Consider the following 19,849-nt stretch of genomic DNA (forward strand, 5'->3'; position numbering starts at 1 on the left):
AAGGGTTCATCTCTAGTCCAGGTTCACAGTCCTTTAAAGAATATTAAACAAGATTCCCAAGGCTTTAGGCAGCACTAACTTTCAATACACATCTAATTATAACTGGATAGTTAGGATGGTAGAACACAAGGAAAATAAAAAGGGTTTAGGCTCTTCTGTGATAAATTCCATGTAGAATATAGACCATGAAAAGTCAATTCTATTGAAGTTGATTCCAGCTTGGAACCCATGTGGCAGTGCATTCCTTATCTCATTCATCTTAGGGATTATCAATATTTGTACCCAGACATTTGGATTCTTCATGGAACTAAGGACGGTAGAATTGTAAGGCAGTGGGATATGAATAGAGAAGTCAGGATGATTTCTGAGTGCCCATTTCTAGTTTACTGAATTGTGAACAACTGTTAAATTGCTTAATTCACATAAGTGACAGTTTATGTTAGACTCTAACCCCTAGTATCTAGGGATGTGACTACATTTGGAAATGGGCCCTTACAGTCAAGTAGGGCTGTTAGCATAGACCCAGTTCTAATATGACAGGATCCTTATAAGAAAAGGAAATTTGGGGCACACAGGGAGACATCAATAATATATGTAGAGAAAAGGCCCCATGAGGACACAGCAACAGAAATCTTGGGGAAAATGAAGCTTCCAGACATCTTTATCTTAGATGTCCAGACTCCAGAGCTATGAGGATATAAGTTGCTATTATGAACTGTAAACAGACTAATACATCATCAGATTGCTTTCAGATGTTTTTATATCTGCAGTAGTTTATTTGTTTAATATTCTTTATTCAGATCATGGCACAAAAAGGTAGTAAAGTCTTTTTTTTTTTTTTTTATCAATGTGGACTTAATGTCTGACTTTCCAGAAAGCAGAGACTTTGGCTTCTTTCTTTTTTTCTTTATTAAATATTTTTAATGTACTATGTAAGCTTATAGAGTAATATCTGAATTTAGGCAAAATGAAGGACATTTCCCACAGCATATTAATGATGCTAGTGAAAATATTATACTGCAGATGCTTAGTGAGCAGTTTCAGAGTGTCATAAATCTCAATGGAAATTCTCTCCAGAAACCAGACCAAGTACAGGCTTGTAGAGGAGTGTACATCCACAGCCAAGGCTTGATATTTTGACATCTTTTCAGCTAGCAGCACATCTGTACATATTTTTTGCCCTTTGGCTATAAATACCTTAGGAGTGACAAAAAGTGAGCCTTTATCTCCTGATCGAGTAAACAATGGGGATAATGATAAACAATTACATGAAAAGAATAAAATATCCTTTCTCCCCATTATACCCCAAACAATCTCAGTGTACTTATAGCACCAGCAGTTGGGTATAAATATTAATATAAAGATACTTAACTAACAAACTAAATGATTAGCACTCAAATAGCCTGTATCCCTCCTGTACAACATCATGTAGGAAGTTCTATAAAAGGTCAACACTGTCAAGCAAACTAATTACCAACAGAAGAGATATAAACATGAGCTAATTAAAAGTTTAGAATCTTATGTGAGTGTGTTTAAATATAATACACTAAATCTCTACAAACACAGATAAAACTTCAAGGTTATGGCTCTGTTTCAGCTTTCTTCTTTGCTTTGCTTTTATTTCCACAATTATTTCACAGGCAATGAATTTTGACATTTTTACAAAATAACAAGTTCAGGCACTGGAGAAATAAAATGATGTTGCATAAGAGTTTCTAACCAATATGCATTATGTATCATTTGAAGTTTTATGGTGAACATACTACAGGGGACACAAATGTCTTTATACCACAGCCATATACTAAAATGTAACTAAAAGAAATAGACTCTAACTACAGTCATTGTTCCTGCTTCATACTGATATGTCCTTCATTCTCTAAACATTTACCTGGAAACAGTGTTTGCACCATGCTTTGACGATGCTCCATGGAGTGTTAGAGTAGATTCCACGGCTGTATGCTCATGACACTCTGGGGCCAGGGATTCTGTCCAGTGGAATAGTGGACCTGGCACAGCAGATACACATTTGGAAATCACAGCTGGAAATTCTGTGGAGAACGAATTTAGGCTGAGAAGTGTCAGCAAATCATTCCATGCTCTTCTGAAAACAAAATTATATTCTTTTGTTATCTCAACAACGTTGACTGAATTTATATTGAAATACATCGCAAAAGTAGTTTTCTTTAGAGTCTTGGTACTCAAAAGAAGCTATATTTTTAGAAAAAAATTAAAATAAACTTGCTATTTTTGATAACAAACAAACACCATGTTTTATTGTGCTGTTGGCACCAAGCCCAAACCACAGTATGTGAAGGACTCAATATAATTGCATCCAGCCTCAGATGACAGGCACTGAAAGGAGGGCGGGACTAGAAGGGAAATGGAAGACCCCTTTTAATCATTCATGGAGGGCTCCGGGGAGTGGTGGTTGGGTTTTGAATATGAGATGTTTCCACAGGCTTGATCTGTGGTTGCTGATGCTATTTTGGGAAGTGCCAGAAACCTTTGTGGATGGGATGCTGCTGGTGAGTATTGGAGAGCAAAGACCTTTGCAGAGGTCTTGCTCCTCCTCTTTCCTGGCTTTCTTTTTTCATTGAATATTTTATTTACTTATATTTCAGATGTTATCCCTTTCTCCAATCCTCCCCAGGAACCCCATATTTCATCTCCCCTCCCCCTGCTTCTATGAGGGTGTGCCCCCACCCAACCACCTACTCCCACCTCCCCATCCTTGAATTTCCCCACACTGGAGCATCCAACCTTCACTGGAACAAGGACCTCTTTTCCCACCTATGCCTGACAAAACCATCCTCCCCTACATATACAGCTTGAGCCATGGATTCCTCCCTATGTGCTCCCAGGGTAGTGATTTAGACCTGGGACCTATGGTTGGTTGGTATTGTTGCTCTCCCCATGGGACTGCAAACCCCCTCATCTCCTTCAGTTTTCTCTCTAACTCCTCCATTGGGAACTTCCTGATCAGTTCAATGGTTAGCTGTGAGCATATGTCTCTGTATATGTCAGGCTCTAGCAGAGCCTCTAAGGAGATAGCTATATCAGGCTCCTGTCAGCAAGCACTTCCTTACACCCACATCAGCATCTACCTTTGGTGACTGCACATGGGATGGATACCCAGGTGGAGCAGTCTCTGGAAGGCCCCTCCTTCAGTTTCTGTTCCACACTCTGTCTCCATATTTGCTCCCATGAGAATTTTGTTACTCCTTCTAAGAAGGACCGAAGAACCCAAACTTTGACCTTCCTTATCATGAGCTTCATGGCTGCTTTAAGGTGACATACACAGTGTCTTCTGTCTAATGGTCAGCTTTCCCACATGCCCCAGGCTTGATGGAGCGAGCTTACCATGGGCTGAATGCTGCTGGGCCTTGCATTGGAACAGATCTTCCCTCCTAGAAATGATTTCTATAGGAATCTACCATATTGAGTTTTTAAAGACATCACCTATATTCCCACTAGGATGTGAATTCTATGGGACTCTGGATGAACGATTAACTTCAGATTCCTACTTCTCAAAATAAGACTAAGTCCTAGATTCCTATTGGCCCTGAAGACAGGGAATCTGCAACTTTATATTATTTAAGAGCATTCCCTCTTGAATGAAATTTCCAGACTACCATAATCACACTAAAGGAAAAAGGGACATCTGATCGATATTCAAAATAATTTCATAAGTGCCCTTTGACTTTGTTTATGACAAGGGACTAGTGTGAGATAGTGGTATAGCAGATATGATTTATGAAAAAACTTACTCATATTCTAAAGCAATCATTGCTAATCTTTTAGCCTAATTTAAAATCTTAATGAGAAATAATTTAAAGCAGAAGTTCCCTTTGATTCTGATCATTACCTATGCAACCTGTTAGGATCATATGCATATTAGTTCCTGATGGTTTGTTTCTAGGTTGTTTGCTTATTGAAGACTTACTCTTTTATCAGATCTAGGAAGCTGGTCCATGTGAAAGGGGCTATTGTTTTCTGGTAATTACCCAGCTGCTCTCTGTATGGTTTTCCTCTGTGTCATATTGAGCAATTTAAAGTTTTTTTTTTCTTTAAATAGGAACAGTAAATAAATGCAGGTGGGAAATTTCTAAATATAAATCTGTATTGTTTGAAACTTAGAAATGTAATTTGTATAGAACATTAGTATTTCTACCCAGCATTGATGAAAATGCTACCAGACATTTCAAGAGTTGTTTTAGCAAGAACAGAATAGACTGTTCTTCTCTTTTTATAGCAACAACAGATAGGTTAAGAGTTAATGTGTTTTTCTGTCTTAGGACTAAGACCTGAGAAGAGAAGTGTACATTAGAGGAAAAGGCAAAAATATTACATAAAGCCATGGGGAGTTCACTAACGCTAAGTCAGGAGAAATATCCCTCCCCAATAATTCATGAAGAGAAATAGTTGCCAGATGGTTTTGGCGCCATTCCAAAATGTATATACTGAACTCCAAGCCCCAGTGTGATCACCTTAGGAGGTGAAGTGTTAGGTCATGAGTGTGAGGCCCTCAGGAATGGGATTAGTGGCCTTATAAAAAGAAGCCAGGGCATGTGGTCACTTTCGTTGTGCCCTGTGATAATAAAACAAGAGTAAGTTATCTCAAAGCCAGAAGAGGGCCCTCATCAGAGCACAACCACACTGTACCCAGGTCCCAGATTTCTATCATCAAGAACCATGAGGTATAAATTTTCAGATACATAGTCACCTAGTTTCTGATACTTTGTTATAGTAGCTTAAACTGACAAACCATCCCCTATAAAACGTTTTGTTTTTCTTTATGAAGTTCTTGATAAAAAAAAAAATCAGAGCTAGACAGCAGTTAAATCAGAATAAAGCAGAGTTAATTCAAAACTGAGAGTACAAGAAAGGTGATAGCATAAAATTTGGCTCAATTTCAAACACAGCAAGGTTTATGAAAAATTGACACTCAAGGGTAAGTATGGGGGTTAGTGGATAAAAATTGTAAAGCAGAGACATTCAGAATTTGGGAGAATTCTGGCCATATTTTAAAACTAGTTTCTTTTTGAAGACACATCAGGGTGACCATGTCACCTGGAGGATGACAGGGAGGAGAGACCTGCTCTTATATCAAGTGATCAGACATTGAAGTGATAAGGCTCTGCAAAATTACATGAGCAGAGCTCCTTGATGAACTTGATCTTACAAGCAAGAGCACAGATGGACAAGAAGGTTCAAGAGCCTTACAAAAGTTTAGTTCAATCTTCCTTCTTATCCTAGAAAAAGGGAAATAGTCCCCTTCATTTTTTTCAACAATGAAGTTCACTTACCACCTTCATTAATGTCTGATCACTTTAAATATCTGATTGGGTCCCCAGTCCTGCATAGTGACCTGAGTACTATCTGCTCACCCTACCTGTTTCCATTAAGAATCTCCCATATTCTTGATATTTTTACCTATTAATTTCTACCCCCAATTCGTTGACTATAAATTCCCAGCTGCTTGTGCTGAATTTGAACTTGAAGGCAATTCCTATGTCTCTGAAAAACCCCGTTGCCTGTACTTATCACAGTTGTCTAATAATATTATTCTTTTTACATTTCTTAAAGATTCACTTTTATTTATGTGGATGTGTGTGTACACTGTGTATGTGCAGGTGCCTACAAAGGCCAGAACATTTAATCCCCTGGAGCTGGAGTTACAGGTAACTATGAGTCACCCAACATCAGTGTTAGCAACAAAACTTTCATTCTTTGGAAGAACAGCAAATACTCTTAACCACTGACCACACTTTGGCTCTTGAATAAAGTCATTCTTTTTCCATATTAACAAGTATCATGGAATGTCTTTTAACAATATCTGTTAGACTTTTGATAATTTTGAAAGATTGTGAAAAGTAGCTTCAAAGAAAAAAGATTTATTTGGCTCATAGTTTTGGAGACCTCAGTCTAGGGTCATTTGGTTCTATTGCTTCTAGGGTAATGCTTGGTGAGGTAGCTGAGGATTATAGCAAGAAGCATATGGTGGAACATAGTGGCTCACCTCATGGCAGATGAATGGTAGAGTATTTAAAAGCAAAGCTCTAAGACCAAGACATACCTGTCAAAGACACAACCCAGGTGACATATTCTTTCTCACACAGCCTTAACAGTCCATAAGGCTATCATCTTTCTAATTGACTAATCTATTAATGAATTCTATTGATGATGAAGTTTTTCAACTTCATGATTCAATCACAACTGAAAAGCCTACCAGCTGCCAACCAAGTCTTTAATACACAAGCCTTTCATGGATATTTTTTACATTCAAACCATAACAATGACATTTAAGGTAATTTTCCCAGGGACCTCATTTCAGATGAGAAAGTTCAATTCACTCCTAAATTCATGAAATAAATAAAATAGGGCAACTTTTCATATAGAGACTAGCAAAGGGGTGGAGGTTTGGATTTTGGTTCCAATTAAAAGTTAAATAAATGTGAATAAGATTTATAAAGAAGCAATTATAGCCTGTGTATGACAATAACCAAGTAAGAAGTTAATGTCCACATAATAATTTAAATTTTTCAATATTGCTTCCTTTTATAGTCATTAGGCACATGGAGTAGAGTCCACTCAATACTAAAATAGAGTTTACCCATACTAAAACAAAGTTGACTTCTTTGGAACTAACCTCTGTTGAGTAGATTGCACCTGGATGCCCACTAAGAAGCAGAGAAGTACTAAGGAAATGAATGAAGGCAATTATCTTGGACCAACTATTGCATACTTACCCCAAGGTATGCAGAAATAGAAAGCTCTTCCTACGATTCTACCACATGTAGGAAAATATCTAGTAAAAGCCTCGGGAGGACAAATTTCACAAGAAGAGTCAGCAGGCTCTTGTTACTTTCATTTCTGTTGGTCCTCAGATCTGCAACCTCTTGGATTTGTACAGCCTTATATCAGACTTGATTACCTTTATTCAACAAGGTAAGTTCAGCTCACCTACTCTATATCCACTTACTCTATGCATTCAGGTCGGAAAAACAAAATATATATTGAAGCAGGGGAATTGGTGATCTCATTAACTTCCCTACAACTTCCCTTTCTGATCCTTGACTTTCTTCATTTCATATTTTATTTGAGAAATAGCATGTCCTTTGGTGAAAGATGGACCATAGTTAAAATCCCAGGTCTGGTATCTACAAGTCATGCAATCAGAGACAAATTACTTCCAAAGCTTTGCTTACCTCATCTATAGCATTGGGATCGTGTAGGGTGACACTGAGCAGCATGTATGAAGTACCTAGCAACATGTGCATCCACAGAGACAGCAACTCCAGGGATCACCTTTATCCTTATAGCCTATGACTCTGCCTTAAAAAATCTCATAAATTAGACTACTCCCAAAGAGTTGTATGTTTGGTGGTGACTTCTGAGGTATTCCTAGAAACCAAATGCTTACATTAACTTAGCCACAAAATGTATCTGATAAGAAAATAAAACTTAAGAGTAATTCTTAAAATATTAGAAAAGCAAAACACATCCAAGATACTTTAGTTTCTGCTGAAAATTAAAATGTCTGAATGTGCTCAATAGGGTTTCTCTCAGCTTCCAGAAAACTATAGAAGCCACAAAACTAAAGCAAGCTAACACCAGTTTTGATGACTCTACTAACTGGTTCTGTTGTGGTCATTCTCTCTCCCTGTGGCTTTATTTTTACTTTATGGGATTAAATTTCCTCTTCACAGTATTGTATTCATGGGCTTGTTTCCTGTTAAGTGTCTCACCAAAGGCTCAGGCACCTTGGTAGCAGAGGGAAAGCCATGAGATTCTGTGGAATTACATGAGATTCAAATAAAAATTAAGATATATTTGCATCTATTGAAAAAAAAACTAAAGCTGGGGAGATGGCTCATTTGATAAAGGTACAACCACCAAGCCCAGGGACCTGTGCTCCATCCCTGGACCCCACGTGGTGGAAGGAAGATAGAGTCCTACAAGTTGTATTCTGGCTTCTAAATGTGTACTATGGTATGTGCACAACACACACACACACACACACAAATAAATAAACAAACAAACAAACAAATAAATAAATAAATAAATGTAAAACACATGCCCCATACCAAAAACATACTCTTAAACATAATTTCAATAAGATAATATCTAGTTATAAAGTGGTTCTCTTATCATTCATACTTATTTTGAGTTTTCCTTTCTATGCTATATAATTACTATAATTTTTTAAATATATAATTCTTCCTTAGGAGAATGGGAAAAGAAAAGCACATATAAATGAAAACAAGCATATTGTCTATGTTCAAGCTAAACAGAGTCTCCTGATATGCCAACCTAGAAAGGAAGACCTAAGTTTAATTTAAAAAAAAAAAAAAGCCCTCTAGAAATTTTCTTTATTCCTGGTAGAGCCTCTTCTAGATGTAAGTTTTTTGGCTTGCTCCTCTGCTCTGGGTACCCACAGCACTGTACGTGGACCATCGTTATCCAATCTGTAGTTTGAAGAAAAAAAAATAAAACCAAACTGGTGCTGTGCCTAGTACTCAGGTCTCATGAGAATGCCACCTGTGCCCCAATTGCAGAATGAGCACAGATTACTATTATGCATATTATGGCTCTTGGAGCCAAAGGCTCCAAGGATGGCTGTGATGGTGAATGTTCCCAGAATCTCAGAACTAACCAGGAAAATAAGAAATTGATCTACTCATGGTTGTAAGGGTTGACCAGCCTGGTCAAAAAGGAATAGGCTTTATCTTTTTTTAATCTATACTCAGTTTAGTTGAGAGCCAAGCAGAGAAAGTTTAGACATTACTACAGTCTTAGTTAGGGTTACATTGCTATGAAGAAAGACCATGACCAATGCAATTCATCTAAAGGAAAACATGTAATTGGAGCTGGCTTACAGTTCAGTTCATTATCATTATGACAGGAAGCATGGCAATGTTCAGGTAGACATCATGTTGGAGGAACCAACATATCTAGATCCACAATAGAAGGAGACTGTGTCTCACTGAACAATGTCTAAGCATATATAACCTCAAAGACCACCCCCACAGTGACACACTTCCTCCAACAAGGCTACTTCAACAAGGCCATACTTCCTAATAGTGCCACTTCCTATGGCCAAGCTTTCAAATACAAAAGTCCTATTCAAACCACCACAATTACAAAAGTAGTGAAGCAACTATATTTATAATAAATTCTAACAAGATTCTTCAGGTTAGTGAAAACTGGACATCTACTATCACAAGTTCAAATCTCATGGCTGCTCAGAGTCCTATAACAGATTCAAAGGGCAGTTCCAGAGTTGGTGGGATACAGACCACCTGTTGTTCATGGTTGACCAGTAGCCCTAGGAGGGGAGGTCTTGGTGCCTCCCCAGTACCTTTTATAAGCAGCATATGACTTCCATTCTAAGTTTCTGTCTCTTTGCTTCCCCCTCTGATGATGCTCCTCTGGCAGTGCCTCCTCAAAAGACTTCCCCAAGGCTTCTGTCCTGTAGAAGTCGCTTCTGCCTTGGCCAGGTCTGTTTTCTATACTCCAACAGAGAAAGGCATGGGCTTAGTGAAAGATGGCCAGATTTCTTACTCACATAGCAAGTTTGGGGCTACAATGAGACTAGGTCTCAAAAGCAAAACAAACAAACAAACAAACAAAAAGAAATGGAAAGGAAAGAAGGGAAAAGAGAGAAAGGGGAAAGACAGGGAAAGAAACACTAAATGGAAAGAGAGGGAAAAATGGTAGAGGAGGGGACAAAAAGGGATAGAAAGGTAGAAAATTAAACTTTGCTTCGATGCAGGAGCACACCATCTCTAATCTCTCTACCTTCCTTCCTCACCATCTTCATTTCTGTTGTAAAATGCCATACATCTACTTTCACCAAGGAAGGAAAACTTCAACCAACATCATATAGCGCAAGCCATTAGATTATTCTGTGTAAGTATCTGAAGCCACAGTGGCTGCAAGTCAAAGGAAGAGCAGTGTAAGCAGGGCACTCAGCATGAAGGATTTTAGTGTTTTCATTTTCCAGGAGAGTCAGGATGTTGCTGAAATTGTCACCTGTGCTCTGCTTGACATCGATCTAGACATGTTCTTGATCATTAGCACTTCTGGGTAAGAAGGTTTTCACCTAACAGGAAGGATGTCCTCCATCAACATGCCTGAAACATTTGATTATCTCAGTAAGACTAGTTCCCTTCACAGGCCTGCTGAACATCAACCAGCTGCTACAGAAGGCTGTAAATGGATATTTTGATTACACACTCCTGTACTTTTCCAGCCCTGTGCAATTTGGGCTGAAGCTTTGCTTTATAATTCTGTCATTCTTTCCATAAACTCAGCATTCGCTCTATTCTGCCCTGTAAAATAGAAGCTACCTTCTGCACTTAGAACGCAATAAATATTAATTATTGCTACAAGGGCCCATAACCAGACAGGCTGTCTGTGTTTCCTTTTATAAACCGAATTTCACTCATATATTTAGCTATTAGAGAATGGCAGGTATAATGTTGTTAAATATTCAGAAAAAAACAATGTCTTATTTTTTTTAAGTCACAGGATGTATCCTCATTTTATAGCAACAAAGCATATAACCTTTTGTTTAATTGTAAAAGCAGAAAAAAGGCTGTAAGATAATAGAGATAAGCAAATGTGTAATGTGTAAATAGGACAGGATTCTAAAGAGTTTTACACAATTAGATTAGAATAATTTAGGTATTGTACATATAGACTTGAAGGCAATTCCCTAGGAGTAGAAAAATAACAGTGAAATGAAATAAAATAATTGAAATTGAAACTTCTAGTCTTTCGAGTGTTCTCCATATACCCTACCTAACCCTGAAGCCAGTGATTTCTGTCTGCAAGGGTGTCTCCAAACACTTATGGCCGAAGCCCAGGGTCCCCAACGTTGGTTGCTGTGGAACACTACAGCTTAAAGGTTCCTATATGGTGGGATATACCATGAGTCAGGTGGTAGGATACTGTAAAGAACAATTTCATTTAAAAGTTTCTACTTTTAGGGGGTTAAAAATGATCTGACTAAAGTGTTTTAGCCAGTGCTGGATACAGAATAAGTTCATATAGACCTTAGTTGTTATTGATATCACTACTACTATTAATTTGTCTGTTATTCCTGTAGTCATTCTCTGTTTTAACTGTGATTCCTAACACTTTCCTGTTACTACATAGTCTGTATTCTGAAACACTCAATTCATAACAGTCTGTATAACCCATAAACCACACTGGCTGTGCAGCACCTGGTCCTTTAACAATACAAAGTTTGAAGTTACAGTGTGTATCACTGAACACCATCCCTTGCTCCCAAGTAAAACTAAAACCCAGACTTAAAATTTTAATCAATATACAACATTGAAAGAAAAATGTAGAAAGATCAATAACCTGGTAACTTTCCTGAGTTTCCTTTGACTGTCTCATAGACCCTCAGATGATCCTAGGTAGTCCATAGCCCAGAGAAAATGTTGGAAGGACACGGAAGCAGGGACCAGGAAATATTGTCTAGCTAAATCCAACCAAGAAAGCCTCATGCAAAGGCCCACCCTCCACTTCCCAATCAGGCACTTCAGTTGTCACATTCAACAGCACTGAGCCAGCCATGCCTAGGGCCATCCCTGCCACTCAGAAACAAATGCAGTGTGCCTCACAGGCTTACCCACTCACAACAGTAGCAAGGACACTGAGGTCCCAGCCTCTACTAAGTGACATAAGAACCAGACATAGAAGCTTCTGCCCCAACCACAAGAGCTATTTAGTAACACAACAACCAAGGTAATGTCTTCTGCTCATATAGATGACACATCAGGATAGAGGACAGGTGACAGAGCAGAATGGAGAAGACCAGAAGACATGGCAAAGATTGCCTTTAAAATACAAAAGTAGGCCAAGTTCAATGGTTAAATCCCCCAAGGGTAACAAGCAATGAAAAGGAAGATGCACTTAGAATACACATCTAATTTAATAGTGAACCAGGAATATCAGCTTGAATGAGAGAAAGTATCAGAAGCGATACCAACATAAATCAGACACTGGAATCATCTGACAAAGATTTTGAAGTAACTATTATAAACTTTCCAATAGTTAAATACAAATTTTCTTAGCCAATGAAGACTAATAGACATTAACAACAGAAACGATGTTATAGATGTTAAGTCTAACGCAGGCCCCCAAAATGTCAGTGCTACTGACAATGTTCAAAATGACATCCTGGGCTCAGCTTAGACTGTGGTCTGCCTGGGTAAACAGAAGGAGTGCTATAGGATAAACAAAGACCCAAACTCAGCATTCCTCAGAAATCCCATGAGGTGGAATCTGTGTGTGAGGAAAAGCCATTACTTCTCTTACCCACCCCAATGGTCAAATACCTCAGACAAAAATAATCTAGTTCCTGATTAAACCAAACAGCCTACAACAGATCAAAGGCCCCCTGCTAAACACTCCAGCTCTCTGGCTTGCACCAATCCTCCTGCCTCTCTATCTCCTCATAAAACTGACAAGGTCTTCCCGCTGACTGCTGTTCTCTGCCCCACGCACTCACCAAGAGACAGTTGGCAGTCTGGATCCCCTCAATGAACTGTCTCCATCAGATTTGTCTAGTTCAGTGGTTTCAGTGTGCTCTTGCCTATAATCAAAAGGAGCCAAATGGAAATTACAGAGCTAGATGATACAATGACTAAGACAAATAAACATACTGGAAATAATCAGCTGCATAGCGAGGTTGATAAGGGGTTAACTGAGAAAGGAGTCGGGAGAGTTCATTCGACCTACAAAAGAGATAGCCAATGGACCGAAATAAAAAATCAGTGGAGATGGCTAGTACTCTTGACTGCACAGCCCATTGTCCTAGGCAGTGTATTCAATCTGCAAGTTTTCTTGAAAAGAAAAAGCAATGGAGTCTTAGGGTTCTGTGGTCAAACAAAAGAATTTCAAGACACAGTGGCTAAAAATTGCCCTTTTTGGTAAAAGATGCAAACCTCCTGATTCAAATCCTATGTGAGAAATCTAAAGAGGCCCAACATACATAATTAAAGTTCCCCAAGCCATACAAAAGAGCCTAGACTAAAGCATGACAAATAGAGTTAGGGTATAGCTCAGTGGTAAAGCATTTGTCTAGCTCAAGACCCTGGGTTCATAGCATGAAAATAGAGCAGGATATATCTAAACCTACAGTGATTAATGAAAAAAAAAAAAAAAAACAAGAAACAAAAAACATACTACACTAAATAATTCAGTGATACACATGGAAACTAAAAGGCACCAATAACAAACAAGTTGCTAACAACAACAAATCTTTCTATGACTATTCAGATGACATGTATTTATAAGTTTGGGAGGTTATTTACATCCTGATTATGGATTGTAATTTCAGATTTGAATTAGGTAATAAGAACAGTACAGAGCTGACCTTTTAAGGGAGTAGCTGTTTTAGCTACACTCAGATAGGGACTTGTGGTTCTGAGGTAGGGAATCTGTCCACATGATGACTAGCTACAGAATGATATCACTACCAGAAAGAGTTAAAGTAGGATGCCTCTACAAGCTTCCCGTTGCCCATGAAACAAGTAAACAATCTTCAAGAGGTCTGCTACTATGAAGAAAACTACTTCAAAACTTTCAAGAGCTAATTTGCCAACTACAGAGAAGAAACAGCCATGATTCAAGCTGCCTTCTCCAGCCTCTGAACATTTATGGAAGTATGATTGTCAAACTCTGGGATCTTGTCTCTCCAAAAGTTGCAGGTGCAGTGCAGGGCAACACATAGTGATGAAGATACTGTGCACCAAAAGCCAATCCTAGAATTCTCGGCACCATCCAGTACATCTCCAGAGAAGCTAGGCAGTAGTGACGGTTCACACATTGTTCCTAATTAAGCGTTGATAAACTGAAACAGTACAACTGAATGAGATTTTCCTAGTGTTACTCCCAATTGTGTCAGGCATGAATTTAATTTTATGGGGCCCAGTATTGTTAGGAAAACTTCTGTAATCCATTATATTTTTATGTCTGTTTCAAAGATTAAGAGCTAGGCTTGCTTTACTCATCATAACTAACTCATAAATGCTTATTGGTCTATTTGTAGCCCAGCAAGACAGAAAGATGAACGGACATTCCTCTCAGGGCAGGAAATGGCAGCCTTCTGGTCCAGTGTGATTATTTCCTATGTGTGCCTGCTCTGAATGTGTACATTCAGTATTAACTTTTTGAGGCATCTCCCTAGAGGCAGATTACAGAGAAGTCCACATGAGTCGGAGCTCCCTCTGATAAAAAAGCTCGATTGCTCTTTTGTCAAACAAACAAACAAACAAACAAAAAAGCCAAACCACCAGTGCTGACGGACTGACTAAGTCAGTCATGCCAAACACATGCAATCCCTTCTTGCTCACAAAGTTCTTCTGGAAAAGAGGAACCTCTGTTGATGGCATCTTCTCTTCTTAACCTCCTACTGCCAGAAATTGGCTTGGATCCTGGGCGCCTAATGGATTCATTGTGTGAAATGAAAACGTGTGTGTTAATCCCAGATACAATAAACTCAATGACTTTAAAAATCCAGACCATGAAAAGGAAGTCCAGCAAAATAATTTCTCTCTAGGAAACTATGAGTCAAAGGGATAATTTATACTTAAAAGAATGTGATTTACTTGAGACAGAATTTTGCTTTATAAGTGAGCCAATGATGCACATACACACAAAAAAGAAAGAGAGAGACAGATGGACAGAGAGAGAGAGAGAGAGAGAGAGAGAGAGAGAGAGAGAGAGAGAGAGAGAGAGAGAGAGAGAGAGAGAGAGAGAGAGAGAGAGAGAGAGACAGAGAGAGAGAGAGAGAGAGGCTGAGAAAGCCTATATTTTATGAGATAAAGGATAGACTCCTTAAATTTCTCCTTCTTTGATGCTCTATAACAAGGACTGTAAAGTTTGATGCAGGACCAAATAAAGGATATCTGAAAGCCCTTTGGCAAGACAATGTGAGTATATTTCATTGAACTGATCTGCACAATTTAAGATGCTTACAGTATAACAGCATCTATAACTGCATGCTAGAACATGAGGTCCATTTCAGATAAAAGCAGAAAAGAAAGCCAGGCTTGCTCCTTTTATAATAATTCACAACAATTCTTTCAGGAGAACTTGAATGAACATACCTGAATTTACTCTGAGTCCTTACAGTCATGATTGTTCCCAGTTAATTTTTCCTGTATGTGTGTGTATATATGTAATAACAATAAACACAGCAGTAAAGGGGTAAGTGGAATGCTGCAACCAGATTCAACCAGTGCCTATTACTAAGAATGTGTTTAATTGATACATAATGTATATGACATATATCATATATATTTATAATTCTTTTATACAATATATATACACATACAATAATACATATTATTATTATTATCTTACACCATACATTCTAAAACCTCCCCTCTCTCTACTCTTTCCAGCCTCCCACCTCTCCTCTAGATCCATTGTTTCTCTGTTTCCCTTCAGAAAAGAGCAGGCATCCCAGGGATATCAACCAAACAAAGCATTACAAGATTCAATGAGACTCTCTTATCAATGCTAGATGAGGCTTTCCAATAGAAAAAGGATTTCAAGAGCAGGTAAACAGACCCTCTTCCTTTGTTAGGAGTCTCACAAATACCCCGAACTAAACAACCACAGTATGTATGCAGAGAACCTAGTATAGACTCATGCAGGTCCCATGATTGTCACTTCTTTGGCTGATATTTTAAAGATCAAGGTAAGCCAGGTACATTCCAGTTTGGATTATGTGCTTTTGTTCTAATCAATACATATGCCCCTCCTTCTGATCTGAACTTCAGGATCAACCTGTTTTTGTTGCTACCATGGCACTAATATGTTGCACGGTGTGTGATCCTGGTTAAATATTCTTCTTTTTCTTGGTCTCATGGCACATTAATGCTGGTCCTCATACACAGAGACCCAGTTGCTCCAGAGAAGAACCAACAGATTTACATGATTTTTAAGTCCAGAACTAAAGGAAGCCATAGGTCATATGTGTTAGACTAATTCAATGAATAATAATAATTCACATTAATAGCGGAATGATCCACCACTGTAATCACTGAAGGCTATTTGATTTTTTCTTTGCTTGCAAAGTGGTATATTCAGGTTGTTATACAAAGCCATCTGAAATCCAGGCAGTGAATCTTCCTAGGGATACAAGAGGGTATAGTGACTGCCTTAGAGTTCAGCATACAGCATGGCCTAGGCTCCTTTCACTGGCGCAGTATTGTATTCTGGAGCTCTTTTTCTTTTCTTTCTCTTTTTTTTTTTTTAAATCAACAGACACAACTAATTCATATTGATGTAAGCTAAAAGTTTAAAATAAGTAACTGTGATGTCATCCCTAAAATACAAAGATGAGAGAGATTAAGCAACAAGGCTTAGAAGCAATTAATGTAGGTACTTTGTCCTCAAGGAAGTGAAGCAAAGCTCCTTGCCTTGTGTGCCAGGGCCTGGCAAGATGGCTCAGGGGTAAAGGCGTTTGTCATCAAGCCTGACAACCCGCTTTGATACCCCAGATCCACATGTCAAAAGGAAAGAACCAACTCCCAAAAGTTGCTCCCTAACCTCTGTATGCTGTGAGAGGGATAGCGCAGAAGCAGACAGATCTAACAAGACAAGCTGTTTGAGCTGTGCCTGGCAGAGCCTGGAGAGGTGGCCTATTCAAGTCCTTTGGAACCCAGATGAATGTCAGTGCTGGACCTAAGCTAGAGACTTTGCACTAACTGCTGGATTTTGATTTTCAGTTCTTCCTTTCGGCAATATTTATGTAACTTTTTAAAAACAGGTTCCCACAGTTTAAAAAAAAAGTTTCATTTTTTAAAAATATCTTATATTTTTAAAGCACTGAAAAATTTAAAGGCTGTGGAACTTTTATAATTGCATTATGTTTTGTCATATTAAGATGAGATACCTGGGACAAGAAAATGAGCTTAAGATTATTTGGCTTAAGATGATGTATTTGTATGTCAACTTGACAAGGAGAAGTGACTTAACATAACCTGTCAATTTGATACAGCCTAGAATCACATAAAAAAAAGTTGGATTTATCAGGATGGCCTGTGATCATATCTGTGAGAGGTTGTCTTGATTGTTTTAATATATGTATGGGGCCGAGATCACTGTGGATGCTGCCATTTCTTGGGCAGGTGGCCCGGTGCTGTACACTCTAGATGATGAAGGATACAAGGCAGTAAACAACATCCTTCCAATTTCTCCTTTAAGTTCCTACCCTGCTTTCCCCCAATAATAGACGATAGCCTGGAATTATAAGCTTCCTCTCCTCCCACATTGCTTTTGGACAGTATGCTTTATCACAAGAGCATAAACAAAACTGGAGCAATCACTAAGCCTTTCAAGGGCATACCCACATCCTTGTACTTTAGGGAATTACTAACCAGCAGTAGGTTGACTTTGAGTATTTGTTGAATGAAACAAATCCTCCAGTGTTTGGAATGAGTGATTTCCTTTCAAGTGAAAGAATGGCAAGTATCTATTTGTAATAAGGCTGCAAGCCTCTTGGGATTGGATTTTCTTGAGTCTGGGTAGAGATTGAACTGTCACTATAATACAGTAAATATTTTATATTATTGACTCCAATTTTAAATTTTATTATAGAAAGTCTCAAATATATGCAAAAGTAAACAGAGAAGTGTATAAATCTCATGTCAGCAAGCTTCAGTAATGATCAGCGCAGAGAAAATTTTGTTTCCTCCAGAATCTTACTCACTTTGTCCTCACCACGTTGAACCAAATTCCATCTACACTACAATTTTATCTAGAATTTGTATTAGGAATTTTGCCTAAGTTTTCAGCTTTGTTACAAAAGATAACTCAACCTTTTAACATAACCACAATATCATTAATGTATCAAAAATGAAATAATTATTGTGACCAAATAATTTGTGCTGGCTGGTCTTGTGTCAGATTGATACAGACACTAGACTTATCTGAAAGGGAGAACTTCAATGAGAAAATGTCTTCATAACATCCAGATGTGGGGCATTTAGTGATTGATATGGAGGGCTCAGTCCATTGTGGATGTTTCTACCCCTGGGGTGGTGGTCCTGGGTAATATAAAAATGCAAGCTGAGGAAGCCAGAGGATGTAAGTCAATAGGCTGCACTCCTCCATGGCCTCTACATCAGCTCCTACCTCCAGGTTCCAGCCCTGCTTGAGTTCCTGTCTTGACTCCCTTCATGATGAACAACCATGTGAAAGCATAAGCTAAATAAGCCTTTTCCTCCCCAACTTGCTTTTTGGTCATGGTGTTTTATTGCAGCAATAGAAACCCTAACTAAGATGCAGTTGTTCAAATTTCTAATTTTCTCATAAACAACATAGTTATATAACTATGTTGTATCTTGTTTAAATTGAAATCCAAATACCAGCTGCACTTTTAATTGGCTATACGTAAGTCCATTTCCCCTAAAATCTCTCTACCCATCTTCTTATCTGTTACTTTTTATTATGGCTGAAAATCAGGTTTGAGTCTTAGATTTTCCAACACTCCACGTTTTGTTGATTACATATCCAAGGTGTAGTCTGCCATGTTTCTTGATCTCATTACCATAGATAGGATGTTAGAGCTGAAGACTTCATCACATTCGGCATCTTTTGTTTTCTACATTCCCCCTGCCCCCACCCCAAACCAACAGTACACATGGTGAAGATCTTCCCTCAAGATGATCAGAATGGGAATGTCTGGTTGCTTCCATTCATGGTGTTACCAGTGTAAATGTCACAGCCCACAGATCTGCTAGCACAATAGTCACTGTAAAATCTTTATTCTAATCCTATGACTTCCATATTCTCCGCTGTGAGAAAGTCTCTTTATTATAAAATCAGCTTTGAGAATTTTAAAGTAAATGCTCTCATTTACCTAAATGCATACTACCATGAATAGCATGCTGGAATTTTTAAAGTCTAATTTGAAATTCAAGAGATATTGAAATGCAAAAATGATCATCAACCTTCCCATCCCTGTAGTAATAAAGGTTAACCTCCAAGTCTGGGCTGAACAGTACAGAAAAGCTACAGGGAGACAGGAAATTACCAGGGATGAAGTATGGAAGCCACCACATAAAATTCCAAGACAGTTTCCTCCTCATCCATTATAAACAAAATTCCTGGGAGCTTGCAGCAATCCTAGAGAAACAGAGTACAATGGAACTGCTCCTCAGAGGGCACCATCACCACAGTTGGCCTTCTTCATGTGCTAGGACAGCTCTGCTCATGGATTTACAAGCACACACTGAGAATAAATAAACTGGCAGTCAGCTGCCCACAGCGATAGCTAAATATCTCAACTTCAGTAATTCCTCTGGGCACACAGGCTCCTGAGTGACAGTCTCTTTGGTTCTCCCGCCTGAGAGAAACGAACAGGCTTGGTGTTGTTTGTTTTAGCTCAAAATACTTCCTAAAACTGATTCTCCTTAGCAAATTGTTAGATTTGGAAACTGCAATTCTGTCATGGGTATTGCTGTTATTTTAATTGAAGGAAAGTGGTCTCTGTCAGCCCAACCCTATTCTTAGGGGACAAATTTGAAACTTGGCAATAATAATCTTTTTTTTTTTCAGCATGGGCAGTGAAGCTGTAGTCTCAAGACTGAAGACTGCAAATCATTATTTCTGTACAGGAAGATGGTCCACTTTGGCACTAGACACCATGGCTCTCCTCTTATATTTATAGTGTGAACAAGGATGTGAGGTAGATTTTTTTCTCATATGTGAGCTCTGCAGATAGATTCTCCAGCTTTGATGCCAGTTTTGTTACTTGATGATGTCAAATTATTTGGCATTTTAAAGTCTCTTTGGCCTTGTCTGGCTATTGGGAATA

The 19,849-nt window shown here is 38.4% G+C and overlaps 1 long non-coding RNA gene across 1 annotated transcript; it reads right to left on the bottom strand.

Annotated features, from left to right (window-relative positions):
• Positions 1–837: 837 nt before the first annotated feature.
• On the bottom strand, positions 838–13,083 carry LOC143438569 (uncharacterized). The gene is made up of 3 exons (XR_013107317.1): positions 12,527–13,083; positions 9,362–9,509; positions 838–2,048 (listed from the first exon to the last, which is right to left on the bottom strand). It is a non-coding gene; the product is annotated as an uncharacterized LOC143438569 (long non-coding RNA).
• Between the last annotated feature and the right edge of the window lie 6,766 nt (positions 13,084–19,849).

The sequence above is a fragment of the Arvicanthis niloticus genome, chromosome 25 (assembly GCF_011762505.2).
Source record: "Arvicanthis niloticus isolate mArvNil1 chromosome 25, mArvNil1.pat.X, whole genome shotgun sequence".
Classification (NCBI taxonomy): domain Eukaryota; kingdom Metazoa; phylum Chordata; class Mammalia; order Rodentia; family Muridae; genus Arvicanthis; species Arvicanthis niloticus.